This window comes from Chanos chanos, chromosome 15, assembly GCF_902362185.1.
Source record: "Chanos chanos chromosome 15, fChaCha1.1, whole genome shotgun sequence".
Lineage (NCBI taxonomy): Eukaryota > Metazoa > Chordata > Actinopteri > Gonorynchiformes > Chanidae > Chanos > Chanos chanos.
In genome coordinates, this window is record NC_044509.1 from 3,149,733 (window position 1) to 3,163,969 (window position 14,237).

Here is a 14,237-nt window from a genome sequence, read left to right on the forward strand (position 1 = left end):
ACCCATACAACTCCCCCAACGGGACTGAGCATCATATAACACTTCATATTGCAACACAGTGTAATACAGCATCATGTGACAAAACATTTGGGGGAAAAAAATAAGAGAGTGGAAAAAAAAAAAGACGAGTATTTTTCCAAGCTAAGAAAATGCGTCCGTGCTACAGGTATACTTCTGCACCCCGTTTCCGTCTGTCTGCTCTAAACACGCACACACGCACGCACGATTCCGAGATGTCTTTATTAATAAAAAATCCATTTCATTACTACCATTTTCAAGAAACCTTCTTTTAGAAAAAAAAAACTTTCGATTATTAATATAGGTATATGCAACAAACTTTTAAAACTCTATTTAAATATAATTCTCATTTGTCATCCATTACCCTTCCCATTCAGAGGAATTCATTCAAAATCGTCTGTAAGTATACAAACATATAATGTATGTGTAAATACAAGGCTATAAACATTTAAAACTATAAATACAAACATCCAAATTAATTAAATGCAATCGGGTGAAATTAAAGTAAAACCGTTCCAGGAACTGTCAATATATGGACTGCCATATCCAAACAACTCATCAAACATCTCAGGTTGATCCGTCATAATAAAATAATCATACATCACTTGGAGGAAAAGAGTCAGTTTCTGATGATAAAATCTACACATGTTGAGTTCTTGTTTTCCTACACCACAAGGTGTATGTCGCAACTGCCAGAAAAAAATTCAGTGCACCCCTGTTTCCCATTTTACCCCTATACCCAAACAGAAATACTGTTTCCCGCACAGGCTGTGTCACACTATGACCACACAGGAAACCTTCTACAATCTCTCATTTTTAAATGAAAGCACTCAAGATCTTTGCATTTAAGAAACATGTGCAATGTTCCTTCGTCTTCAGCCATGCACACTTTACATTGAGCATCTTCAGCCATTCTAATTTTATACAGCTTCATTTCATTAAATACACAATTGTGTCTTAAAAGGAAGTCAACATTCTCATTAGGCTAATACTGCTTTAAAAAGTCACTCCGAGATCTTAGTATGTCCCTGTAACATTCTGGCATCCCCGTTCTCATATGTTCTTTCGTCTTCATACACAACATTGAGAGCCCCAACCCACACTGTCGTCTGTTTCTTATGAAGTACGTCACTGTTGTCCTCCAGCTCTGTTTTCCAACATCTAAAAATCTTTTAACCGTTTTAACCCTGAGTCCTGTCAGCCTTATGTAAGGACCCAATAAACTAAGCCCACCCTCCTCCACTCTCCCGATCAGTGTATCATATACAATCCCAGACGGTTTACCGTCCCATAACAAATCGAAAACACATCTTTTTATTCTTTTTTTTTTTAAATCACCCACAGAGATAAACTGATGACTCTTAAAACATACTACATTTTTGCTAAAACCAAAGAATTAAGTACTAAAACTTTTCCCCTCAGCTTTAAGATTCTCCTTTTCCAAAACATTATTCTTTTCTCCATTCGCTTTACAACGTCTTCCCATATCATGGCTCTGTCCCTTATGTCGTCAAGCCCAACACGTATGCCCAATGTTTTAAGACTATTAATGCTTTCTTTAAAATTAAGTTCGTTTGGCAACACACGTACGTTTCCCACCCGCATGTATTCTGTTTTTTCCTTGTTTATGTGTGCTCCTGATCCATCACAATATTTCTCTAGTACCCTCAGAGCTTTTCTCACACTCTCCATCCCTTAAGATCAACGCTGTGTCATCAGCATATTGGAATATTTTATTTTCCTTGTCTGAGTCTTCAACCCGTATTCCTCTTATCTTGTTGTCCGCACTAAGTGCAAAGCCTAGCGGCTCGGCCACGATGGAGTAAAGCAGTGCAGACAGGGGACACCTCTGCCTCATTGAACGCGTAATTGGAATAACGTCAGATAAAAATTCATTGCACTTCACCAAACTAACAATATCAGAGTAGAGACATTTCAAACATTTTAAAAAGTATTTCCCAAATCCAAATTTCTTTCAAATATCAAATAAATATTGATGCTGAACTCTATCAAACGCTTTTTCGAAGTCCAAGCTGATCAGATATCCACTTTTCTGTTCGTGTTGCATGTACCACACTGTGTCGCTTATATTTAATGCAGTGTCTGAGATGTCTTTTCCTAGAACCGAGTACGCTTGGCTGGTCATTAGAATATTTGGAAGCACTTTAACCTATTTGCCATTTTCGCCAATATTTTATAATATTTTATAATCTGTATTCAGCATACTAAGGGGTCTGTAATTCTTAAGATCTGAGGCATCTCCGTTTTTCTTAAATAGCCTACTATTTTGATCATTCCTCTTTTCATGCTAGAGCTGAACTCTCCTACATAAATAATGTCGCCAAAAACCTCAAATATGACAAGGACTAAAACATTTCTAAAAGCCTTATAAAATCGAGTCGGCACACCATCTAGCCATCATTTCTTTCCAAACTAAGAAACTGCTTCCATGCTCCAGGTAGGCTATACTTCGGCAGCCTTTTGCTGCCTGTCTGCTCTAAATACGCACGCACGCACACACACACAGCGACACAATCAGCCAGAGAGAGCAAAATGTAAGTCACCCGGATTGCCAGCAGAGAGACGAAGACAGACACAGAAGAGAGAGAAAAAAGAAAATGCTTACAGCCCTTGGTACTCCCAGGCGGTCTCCCATCCAAGTGCTAACAAAGCCCTGCTAAGCTTCCGAGATCGGGCGAGCTCAGGGTGGTATTGCCGTAAGCGGGTGCTGTAGCAGCAGAAGCGATGTTTAAGGCTGAGCAAGGGCTCCGCCGTTTGCCTTCCGACTCCTTCCTCGCCCGGTGTGATTACCGCCACCAAAACACGCGCCCAAATACAAGCATTTACCGGCGACACCGCACCTGACTTACGTCGCCACACTATTATGTCATAAAGCACCTGCAGGGCTGCAACAGCTTCTTCAAAGCACACACTGCACTTGACCGTCTTCACATACTTTTTTCGCCCTTTCTCTCAATAAAATAACATCTCTCTCCATTCTCTCAGTAAAATGACAATTTATCGCGCTTCTTCACTCTTTCTTCTCTCTCAGCGCAAATGACCCCATCCAACTCCTCCAACGGGACTGAGCATCATATAACACTTCACATTGCAACACAGTGTAATACAACATCATGGAACACAATTAAATATAGCCGCAAGCGGTGACTGCGGGCCCTCGCACCCGAGGCGATTCGTGACCCGTGATCTGAGGGCTGTGCTACGAAGCGAAGTACCTGGCTTGTCCAGGTGTGCTCTGATTAATTTAACTCGGAGTAAGTAGTAAACCACCTAACAGATGAGCCCTGTGGCTTCATTCTCCTGGCAAAACAAAGCCGTGCACGATGTTTCCATTCAGGATGCTGAATTGCATTCCGTGCAGTTTAAAATTTATCAGCGAGTGTGTAATGAACTACCACACCCCTTTTGTGTCGCATCACACTACATGCAACGTTAAAGATTGTAAAGTTAGGGGCACATTTGCATCGTGGACAGAACGCCTGTGAATAATAGTTTTTATTTGCTACACTGTATGTTCAACGTCATTAACAATTCATTGATCAAGCGAAAATACAAACAGAAAAAAAGTTACAATTCATAAAGCGAGGACAGCGGCGACTTGTCTTTCGAACAATAAAAGTGACGGCAATAAAGCCTAGGCTACTTGAAGTAAACAGACTTAAGCAATTCTCCCATTGCTTAAAACTGTCATGTACTGGAATAGAAGCTCATTTGAGACAATGGTGTTTTGTATTGAAATATGTTGAGATTAAATCGGCGAGTGTTGTGGATCATGATATCAGGCTACATGCTCACAGCGACAGCTAAAAGGATTCAGGTTTATCAACTGGATCATTTTTTACTGCATCATTTTTCTGCCAAATGTCGTACCAGAAACAACTCGAAGCTGCGTTTGCTTACGACTCATCCAATTTTTTTATATAGAGACAGCTCGTCCGCCACTATCCCTGACTTATGTTAATTTGGTGATTAACATCACAACTTAGAGTTCGTTTTTTACTAAGCACGCAAAATACCTTCCGACATGGGTAAATTAGCAACGCAGCTAACGTGCTAAAAACACTTAAACAAACATGGCCGCTGCTCTTGTCAGAATGTCTAAAGGGGTACATCATGACGCAACATCTCAATACAACCCCCACGCTACAACTCATAATTTGATAGGTTAACGATCCTGTCATTCATCAGACTGGTGAAACTGGTCAAAAATCTGTTCAGAAGTGCCCAAATTCATCTTATCCCCATGGATACACTATTCAACATATCAAAAATCCCTTCACAGTATAAAATCAGGACACCCGTGATTTCATGTACACCAAATCTGAAAGGAATCCCATGAACCGTCTAGGAGCACAACAGCCAAGATGGGTGAAAAAGCCACTCTTTCTACTAACAGATGGTGGCGCTATACCAAGGTGTCATTCCGGGCATGTGGATATCGTCATAACCATCATAATCAATAACATGTGAAGTTTTGAGCAATGCAGGGAAAATTTATGATACATTGCTGTCCTGCGTGGCAAGACATATAAATTCATCATTTCACCATTTCAACACCTTGCAAGATATCAAAAATCCCTCAGCAATTTGAAATCTGCAACATCTTGACATCATACATAGCAGATTTGACATGGATCCAACGAACTGTCTAGGAGGAGTATGTCAAAATGTAACGGGTGTCAAAACGCACAAGATCCTAAATAACTGTTGGCAATGGCTCATACAATGTTAATGCACATTTGTTCGTTTTGGGGAGACCCACATGCCTACAAAATTTGGTGCATGTAGGTGAAACTACAGGCCAGGCACAAGACTCAATGCCATATGGGGGCGCTACAAAGTCCCCCAGGCCACACCTGGGGCCAAGCCTCCGTCTCTGAGTAACTGTCACAAGCACTGATGTGTGTACGGAATTTCATGAGTTTTCGTTCATGAGAACCACCTAAAAAATGGCCAAGTCTTCAAGAAAAAGAAAAAGAATAATAATCCTTATGAAAACAATAGGGCCTTGCACCTTCAAAGCACACACTGCACTTGACCGCCTTCACAAAACCAGTGACAAATTAAGATGGCAAAAGTATACCTGAAATATATGCACTACCAAAAACTATATTCAACACTTTTATTCAGCAGGTTAGAAAAACCACTTTTTGTGACATTAAACATGCTAAAAATATACAAAAACACATACATCACATACAGTACAGCCCAAAATTATTCATACCTATGCTAAATTCGGATTTGTAGTGTGCTTATACATTTGCTACAAATTTGGTACGGGTATGAATAATTTGGGCTTAACTGAAAATACAAGTTTTTCAGATAAAAATATGTAAAACGGCTCATGTACAAAAATCATTGTCATTAAAACCAATTGAATACATATCCAGAGCCTGATGGTCTAACCCATCTCCTGGATTTAACAACGCCCACTCTTTGTCAAAGTTGACACGGTATGCACGGAAATCATTGTCAAAAAACAGAAGAGCCGACATTTTTCCACATAGAACCCATACAGTGTCAATACTGAGTGTGTATTTAACCCTCCAAAATAATGGAACTTTTTCAGTATGCACATGACCAATAACAAAAATGTCATTAAAACAAGCAACAGTCTGAACAGGAACCATTTCTGGTTAGCTGAACCAACAACAGAAGAATTTTGAAAAATGTTTTCAGTTAATGGCACTGGCTTGTTCGCTTTGTCATTTTTCCCAATGCACAAGTGTTTCAGTTCATCATGGATCTCTTGAACAGTTCTATGCTTTTGTTTATGAGCTTCACAGATTTACTAATCTCATTACAAGAGGTAAATTCTGCAAGAGTGAAAGTTTTCCGTAAACACTTAGTGCACTGGTGCGCTGGTGGCATAATGTTCAGCAAAAGAGGTTAATAACACGAGTCACAGGTGTTGACAGTTTGTCTCCATTCTCCACTATTTGAGCAACGCTCCTCTGGAGGAAGGTCATAGTGTTTTTCAGATGGGCAGGGTATTCCATATTGAATACAAAATACATACAAAAGGCTGCGATGAAGGCCTCATCAACTCCAGTACAAGACCACACCTCAACTCCATCGACTTTGATCTTTGCCGCCAATGGTGGTCTTTCAATCCTGGTCGCTCAGCTGAATGGTAGGGTAGGGTAGGGTGTGGGTGGCTCACCCTAACAAGAGGGTGTAGAAGAAGAAGTAGAAGAAGAAACGTGATTATACACATTATGAAAAACGATCAGGAGCAGTAGCAATGTACAACCTTGACCACATCTGATGTGTGTCTGAGGCACTGGTTACCTACCTCTCCAAGAATAATTACATTTTCAGTCTTCTCCTTGAAGATGGAAGGCAGGAGGACAAATCCACACCTGAAGTCAATGGCTTAAAGAAACAGAATTATTAGTTAAACCGTGGTCATTTACAACTGTCTTGGAACACCAACATTTTACTGTTATGTTGAAGTAATCACCATCTGCATGCTCCTCTGCCAGGGCATCCTCTCTTGCCTCAACGTACAATTTTTAAAGTGGTGATGTGTCCTTGACCAAATTTAGAAGCTTAGGAAGCACAGCTGTAAAGTTCTCCCAGATGTGCTGATACACAGGGATTGCTGTAGGGTGAATGCGGTCCACCTCAGCAAACAACTGATTAAAAAAAGAGAAAACAATTACAATATTTCTGTGCTGGAATTCACAGTTAAGTGTGTCAGCAGAAAGACCAGAGATCAGGAGAGATGAATGTTCTGGAAAGACAAGAGGAACACCAAATCCACCCCCTTCAAACCTCTAGCACCCAAATTCCGACTTCTTTTTTCAAAAGGTCCTCTACAGAAATTCCCTCCGCACGCCTCCATGCGAAACTTCTACTCATGTGGTCTTTCACAATGGCCTCATCAGGTTGCATCCTCTTGTACTGCTCAAGTAATAACCTTGACACGGGCCTCAGTGGAGGTACAGTCTTCCCCAACAACATGGAATTCCTTAGTGAAAAATAAAAAACATAAAACATGACACCCATCAAACACATTATAGGGGAGCAAGTCTTGCAAAGTTTTACAGGACACAATAAAAAGATACCCTCTACAAAACAAACAGACCCCTCTGTAAGTGTTCAAGCACTCGAGGATGGCCAATTCAGTTTTCAGACAAAAGATCAGCCGCACAGGAAAAAATACACAATTTTAGTACTTTCACTACTACAGAGTATTGTTCAAGCTCCAATCAATATTTTGTGTAATTGAATACAACGAAAAAGGCCAACACGAAATGGTAAAAAAATGAATGTAGCTAACTTACTGATGGTGCCTTTGCCCGTTTATGACACACATCCGACGATCCATCCATGACCTTGGACTTCCTTGACTGGCCAAACTTCTCTTTGTACCTTCTAACTGCCATGTCATCAACAAGCGGTGCACATTCTGTCTTGAATGTCATTAAGTACTCTGCATTTAGTAACTAAACAGAATATTAAACCTCTGCCTTTCATTTCTTCAGGGGGCAGGAGCTTCAACTGATTGCTGAGGCAGAAGTTCCAAATCTCATGTCACCACTTCCGCATTGAGGGTTACCTTCATTGCTTTTTGAATGATTTGTCGAAGAGATAAGCAATCACAACTTCAGTAAGGCCACAGTCCACTGTCTCAACATCATTACCTAAAACACATCGCAATGGATAACCAGTATATCACGAAAGTGTTCAGGTCGTAATAACAGCAAGTATATGACGATAAATGAATTGGAAATAAAAAAAAAACAGAGGAATTTGGAAAATTACACAGACTTGTATTCAAACAAAACCAGTGCAGCAAAGCGGTTTCATGTTTTATCATTATGATTGCGTCACACAGTTTGTTCTCCTATTTCAGTGGTAAGACGGTGTTACAGTTTTTGCGCTGTTTCTACTCCCTGTTAATATTCTCCTTTTCTTATTATGATTATCCCCGTCGTTTTTGCAGCCCTATCTACTCTCGCAGTTTTCACGCTATCGATTCAATGACAAAACACAGGCGTCTGTTTAAGTCACGCGCAACATAACGGAAAAAAACGTATTTCCCTACTTGTTCGCCCTATAAATATATTAATTGCCTTAGTGGTGTGCTTGTATACAGCTAACTGATCGGTCCATTCGTCTTTTTTTCACTGCTGTTTTCAATCGCTTATCTTACCACTGGAGATGAATGGGGAAAGTTTTAGGTCTCCAGTGGTACGACGAAGGATTGCAGGAGCGGCAGTCAGTTGGATTCAACGATCTTTTCAATTCGTTGATAATATGATCATGATCAACTGATATTAAGACTTACAGCACAAGCCTGTAATGAAATCTTATCAAAAAGCTGATGCTGCGGCTCAACACATTCGCATTTTCTAGCTGAAATGCATCTCTGGTTTTAACAGGTTGCCTAACAACGTCTGTCGACTCAGAGCCACAGAATTAGCTTGAACTACTAGCTACATAGGCTACACATTTAGAGTCAGAACACAAGCCAATCTTTCATAATCTTTCACTTCAAAATCTTAAATAGACTTGTATCAGTGTCACCTATCAATTTATTAGCAACACATGATAACGTTAGCTACTTAATGATGGTAACCGTAGCTAAATCCATAGCTAACTGTAGCATTCAATCTGACAAGCTAGCTAATCCATTTTGAAAGCCAAATTGCCCATATTAAGATTTCATATGTTAACCCAGTACATACTTACCTTTGAATGTTTGCCCTTCCTCCTCCGTAATGTCAACTCCTCCTTCCATTTTGAATTTTTCCATTAATTCCTCTGTCGTCCAACTGGCATTCCCAGACGGTCTCCCATCCAAGTACTAACCAAGCCCGATCCTGCTAAGCTTCCGAGATCGGGCGTGCTCAGGGTGGCATGGCCGTAAGCGGGTGCTGCAGCTTCAGAAGCGATGTTTAAGGCTGAGCAAGGGTTCCAACGTTTGCCTTCCGACTTCTTCCTCGCTCGGTGTGCTCACCGCCACCAAAAGACACGGCCAAATACAAGCATTTACCGGCGACACCGCACCTGACTTACGTTGCCACGCTATGACGTCACAGAGCACCTGCAGGATGGCAACAACTTCTTCAAAGCACACACTGCACTTGACCGTCTTTAAATACCTTTTTTCTTCCTTTTTTGGCCCACTCTCTCAATAAAATAACATCTCTCTCCATTCTCTCAATAAAATGACAATTTATCGCGCTCCTTCACTCTTTCCTCTTCTTTCTTAGCGCAAACGACCCCTTACAACTCCCCCGACGGGACTGAGCATCATATAACACTTCATATTGCAACACAGTGTAATACAGCATCATGTGACAAAACATTTGGGGGAAAAAAATAAGAGAGTGAAAAAAAGACGAGTATTTTTCCAAGCTAAGAAAACGCATCCGTGCTACAGGTATACCCTACTTCTGCAGCCTGTTTCCGATATCGAGTACGCCTCCTTTTTTTGGCTTTATTAATAAAAAAATTACTAACATTTTCAAGAAACCTTCTTTTAGAAAAAAAAAAACATTCGATTATTAACATAGGTATATGCAACAAACTTTTAAAACTCTATTTAAATATAATTCTCATGTCATCCATTACCCTTCCGATTCAGAAGAATGCATTCAAAATCGTCTGTAAGTATACAAACATATAATGTATTTGTAAATACAAGGCTATAAACATTTAAAACTATAAATACAAACACCCAAATTAATTAAATCCAGGAACTATCAACATATGGACTGCCATATCCAAACATCTCAGGTTGATCCGTCATAATAAAATAATCATACAACACTTGGAGGAAAAGAGTCAGTTTCTGATGATAAAATCTACAGATGCTGAGTTCTTGTTTTCCTACACCACACGGTGTATCTCCCAACTGCCAGAAACAAAATCAGTGCACGCCTGTTTCCCATTTACCCCTATACCCAAACAGAAATACTGTTTCCCGCTAAGGCTGTGTCACACTATGACCACACAGGAAACCTTCTACAACCTTTCTCATTTTTAATTGAAAACACTCACGATCTTTGCATTTAAGAAACATGTGCAATGTTCTTCCGTCTTCAGTAATGCACACTTTACATTTAGCATCTTCAGGCATTCCAATTTATACAGCCTCATTTCATTAAATACTCAATTGTGTCTTAAAAGGAAGTCAACATTTTCAAGACTCGGACTTTTAAATTGTCATCGCACGTCTTTCCATATTTCATTAATACCGAGCTCCGGAAACAGTCTTGCCCAGTCGTCGTTAGCTTTAGGCTTTATAAATGCCGCGTGTCTAAAATCAGAATAAAACACTTTTAGAGCACATGCGGACAACAGGACGTTTTCCTTCTCTGTTTACAAATACATTTTTGATATTTCCACATCTTTTTCTTCTTTTTTTTTTAATCACCCACAGAGGTAAACTCATGACTCTTAAAACATAATTCTTTGTTTTTAGCAAAAATGTAGTAAGTTCTAAAACTTTTCCCCTCAGCTTTACTTTTCTCCTTTTCCAAAACATTATTCTTTTCTCCATGCCCTTTACAACGTCTTCCCATATCATGGCTCTGTCCCTTATTTCGTCAAGCCCAACACGTATGCCCAATGTTTTAAGACTATTAATGCTTTCTTTAAAGTTAAGTTCGTTTGGCAACACACTTACGTTTCCCACCCGCACGTATATCGTTTTTTCCTTGTTTATGTGTGCTCCTGATCCATCACAATATTTCTCTAGTACCCTCAGGGCTTTTCTCACACTCTCTTCATCCCTTAAGATCAGCGTTATGTCATTAGCATATTGGAATATTTTATTTTTTCGTCTGAGTCTTCAAACCGTATTCCTCTTATCTTGTTGTCCGCACTAAGTGCAAAGCCTAGCGGCTCGGCCACGATGGAGTAAAGCAGTGCAGACAGCGGACACCCCTGCCTCATTGAACGCGTAATTGGAATAACGTCAGATAAAAATTCATTGAACTTCACCAAACTAACAATATCAGAGTAGAGACATTTCAAATATTTTAAAAAGTATTCCCCAAAACAAAATTTCTTTCAAATATCAAATAAATATTGATGCTCAACTCAAACGCTTTTTCGAAGTCCAGGCTGATCAGATATCCACTTTTCTGTTCGTGTTGCACGTACCACACTGTGTCGCTTATATTTAATGCGGTGTCTGAGATGTCTTTTCCTAGAACCGAGTACGCTTGGCTGGTCGTTAGAATGTTTGGAAGCACTTTCTTTAACCTATTTGCCACTTTCGCCAATATTGTATAATCTGTGTTCAGCATACTAAGGGGTCTGTAATTCTTAAGATCTGAGGCATCTCCATTTTTCTTAAATAGTATTTCAAACATTCCTCTTTTCATGGTAGAGCTCAACTCTCCTACATAAATAATGTCGCTAAAACCCCCAAATAAGACAAGGACTAAAACATTTCTAAAAGCCTTATAAAATCCACTCGGCACACCATCTAGCCATCATTTCTTTCCAAACTAAGAAACTGCTTCCATGCTACAGGTAGGCTATACTTCCGCAGCCTGTTGCCGTCTGTCTGCTCTAAACACTCACGCACGCACAGCGACACAGTCGTCGGACAGTCAGGGGGAGAGAGAGAGAGAGAGTACGAAATGGAAGTCACCCAGATTGCCAGCAGAGAGACGAAGACAGGGAACAGAGAGAAAAAAGGAAAGCTTACAGCACTTGGTATTGCGATGCGGTCTCCCATCCAAGTATTAACCAAGCCCGACCCTGCTAAACTTCCGAGATTGGACGAGCTCAGGGTGGCATTGCCGTAAGCGAGTGCTGAAGCGGCAGAAGCGCTATTTAAGGCTGCGCAAGGGCTCCGCCGTTTGCCCTCCGACTCCTTCCTCGCTCTGAGTGCTCACCGCCACTAAAACACGCGCCCAAATACAAGCATTTACCGGCTACACCGCACCTGACTTACGTCGCCACACTGTGATGTCACAGAGCACCTGCAGGGCTGCAACAACTTCTTCAAAGCCACTGCACTTGACCGTCTTCACATACCTTTTTTCTCCCTTTTTGGCCCCTTCTCTCAATACAATAACATCTCTCTCCACTCTCTCAATAAAATGACAATTTATCTCGCTCCTTCACTCATTCCTCTTCTTTCTCAGCGCAAACGACCCCATCCAACTCCTCTAACGGGACTGAGCATCATATAACACCTTACATTGCAATACAGTGTAATACAGCATCACGGAACACAATTAAATATAGCTGCAAGCGGCGATGGCGGGCCCTTGCATCGAAGGCGATTCGTGACCCGTGTTGGATTTTGTCATCCAACAATGCACTCAGATCTGAGGGCTGTGCTACGAAGCGAGGAAACTGGCTTGTCCAGGTAAGTTCTGATTCATTTAACTCAGAGTAAGTAGTAAACTACCTAACAGAAGAGCCCTATGGCTTCATTCTCCTGGTAAAACAAAGCCATGCAGGATGTTTCCCTGCAGGATGCTGAATTGCATGTAATATGTCATTTTCAGACATTGCCCTTACTTAATATGCGTGTGCTTAAAAACGTTTTGAACCGTTTGAAACATCGGAAGTATCAGTTTTTGTGTATCCAGTAGCCTATAAGGACACAGTTTTGGCATGTAAGTCATAATGCTGAGATTCTAAACATTTTGTGCAGTTTAACCTTCATGAGCGAGTGTGTAATGAACTACCACATCCCCTTTGTGCCACGTCACACTACATGCAATGTTAAAGATTGTAAAGTTAGGAGCACATTTGCAATGTGAACAGAACCACTGTGAATAATAGGTTTTTATTTGCTACACTGTATGTTCAACGTCATTAACAATTCATTGACCATGCGAAAATACAAATAGAAAAAGTTACACATCATAACGCGAGGTTATTCATTACATGCCTGGGACAGCGGCGACTTGTCTATCGAACAATAAAACTGACGGCCCTAAAGCGTAGGCTACATGAAGTAAACAGACTCGTCACACTCTCATTGCTTAAAATTGTCATGTACTGGAATAGAAGCTAATTTAGCAATCCTAATCACAATATCCCGAAGACGTGACTAAGCTAACAGCATAGGCATAGTTCGCATATTATAGCAAGATAATGTTACAGCCTCAGCTGCCTCAGTTTGCTGTTAGATACCATAGCAACCTAATGTTACAGCTTCAGCTGTAGCCTACGTTTTAAGTACACCGTGGGCTAGCATAACATGCTAATCATTCCTTCATTTAGATTAGCTTTAATGATCATCCACTCTGAATTCGACAGTAATTAAACATCCAAACATATCGTGTTCATTAGAGACAATGGTGTTTTGTACTGAAATATGTTGACATTAACGACGAGTGTTGTGGATCACGACATCAGGCTACATGGTCATGGCGACAGCTAAAAGGATTCGGGCTTATCAACTGGATCATTTTTCTGCCAAATGTAGTACCAAAAACAACTGGGCTTTTTAAGAGTAACAGTAACATTTCCTGTTTAAGCACGCAGGTGTAAATGCATAGGTTTAAATGTATAGTGAAAGAGCTTAATTCCACGACTTCCAGCGGAATTTCCCTGCGCCACGTCCAATATTTCGACAGGTCGTAAACCTTCATCCCAATCACGAAATTAACACAACACCACAATTAACCGAAATAACAAAATACGATGCCTGCTTTTCGTAAAAGGCCACTCGGAGCTCGTTTCTTAGTAAGCATGCGTAATGCTTTCCGACACGGGTGAGTTCGCTACACCGCGACTCGAAGCTGAGTTTGCTTACGACTCATCCAAAATTTTTAGATAGAGACAGCTCGTCCGCCATTATCCCTGACTTAATCACCACATTAACACAACATCATAATTAAAAGATTTCGTTTTTTTACTAAGCACGCAAAATACCTCCCGATATGGGTAAATTAGCAACCCGGCTAACGTGCTAAAAACACTTAAACAAACATGGCCGCTGCTCTTGTCAGAATGTCGCGAAGGATACATAATGACGTAACATCTCAATACAACCCCCACGCTATAACTCATAATTTGATTGGTTAAACATCCTGTCACTCATCAGACTGGTGAAGCCGGTCAAAAATCTGTTCAAAAGTGCCCAAATTCATCTTATCCCCATGGCTACACTGTTCAACGTATCAAAAATCCCTTCACAGTATAAAATCAGGACACCCGTGATTTCATGTACACCAAATCTGAAAGGAATCCCATGAACCGTCTAGGAG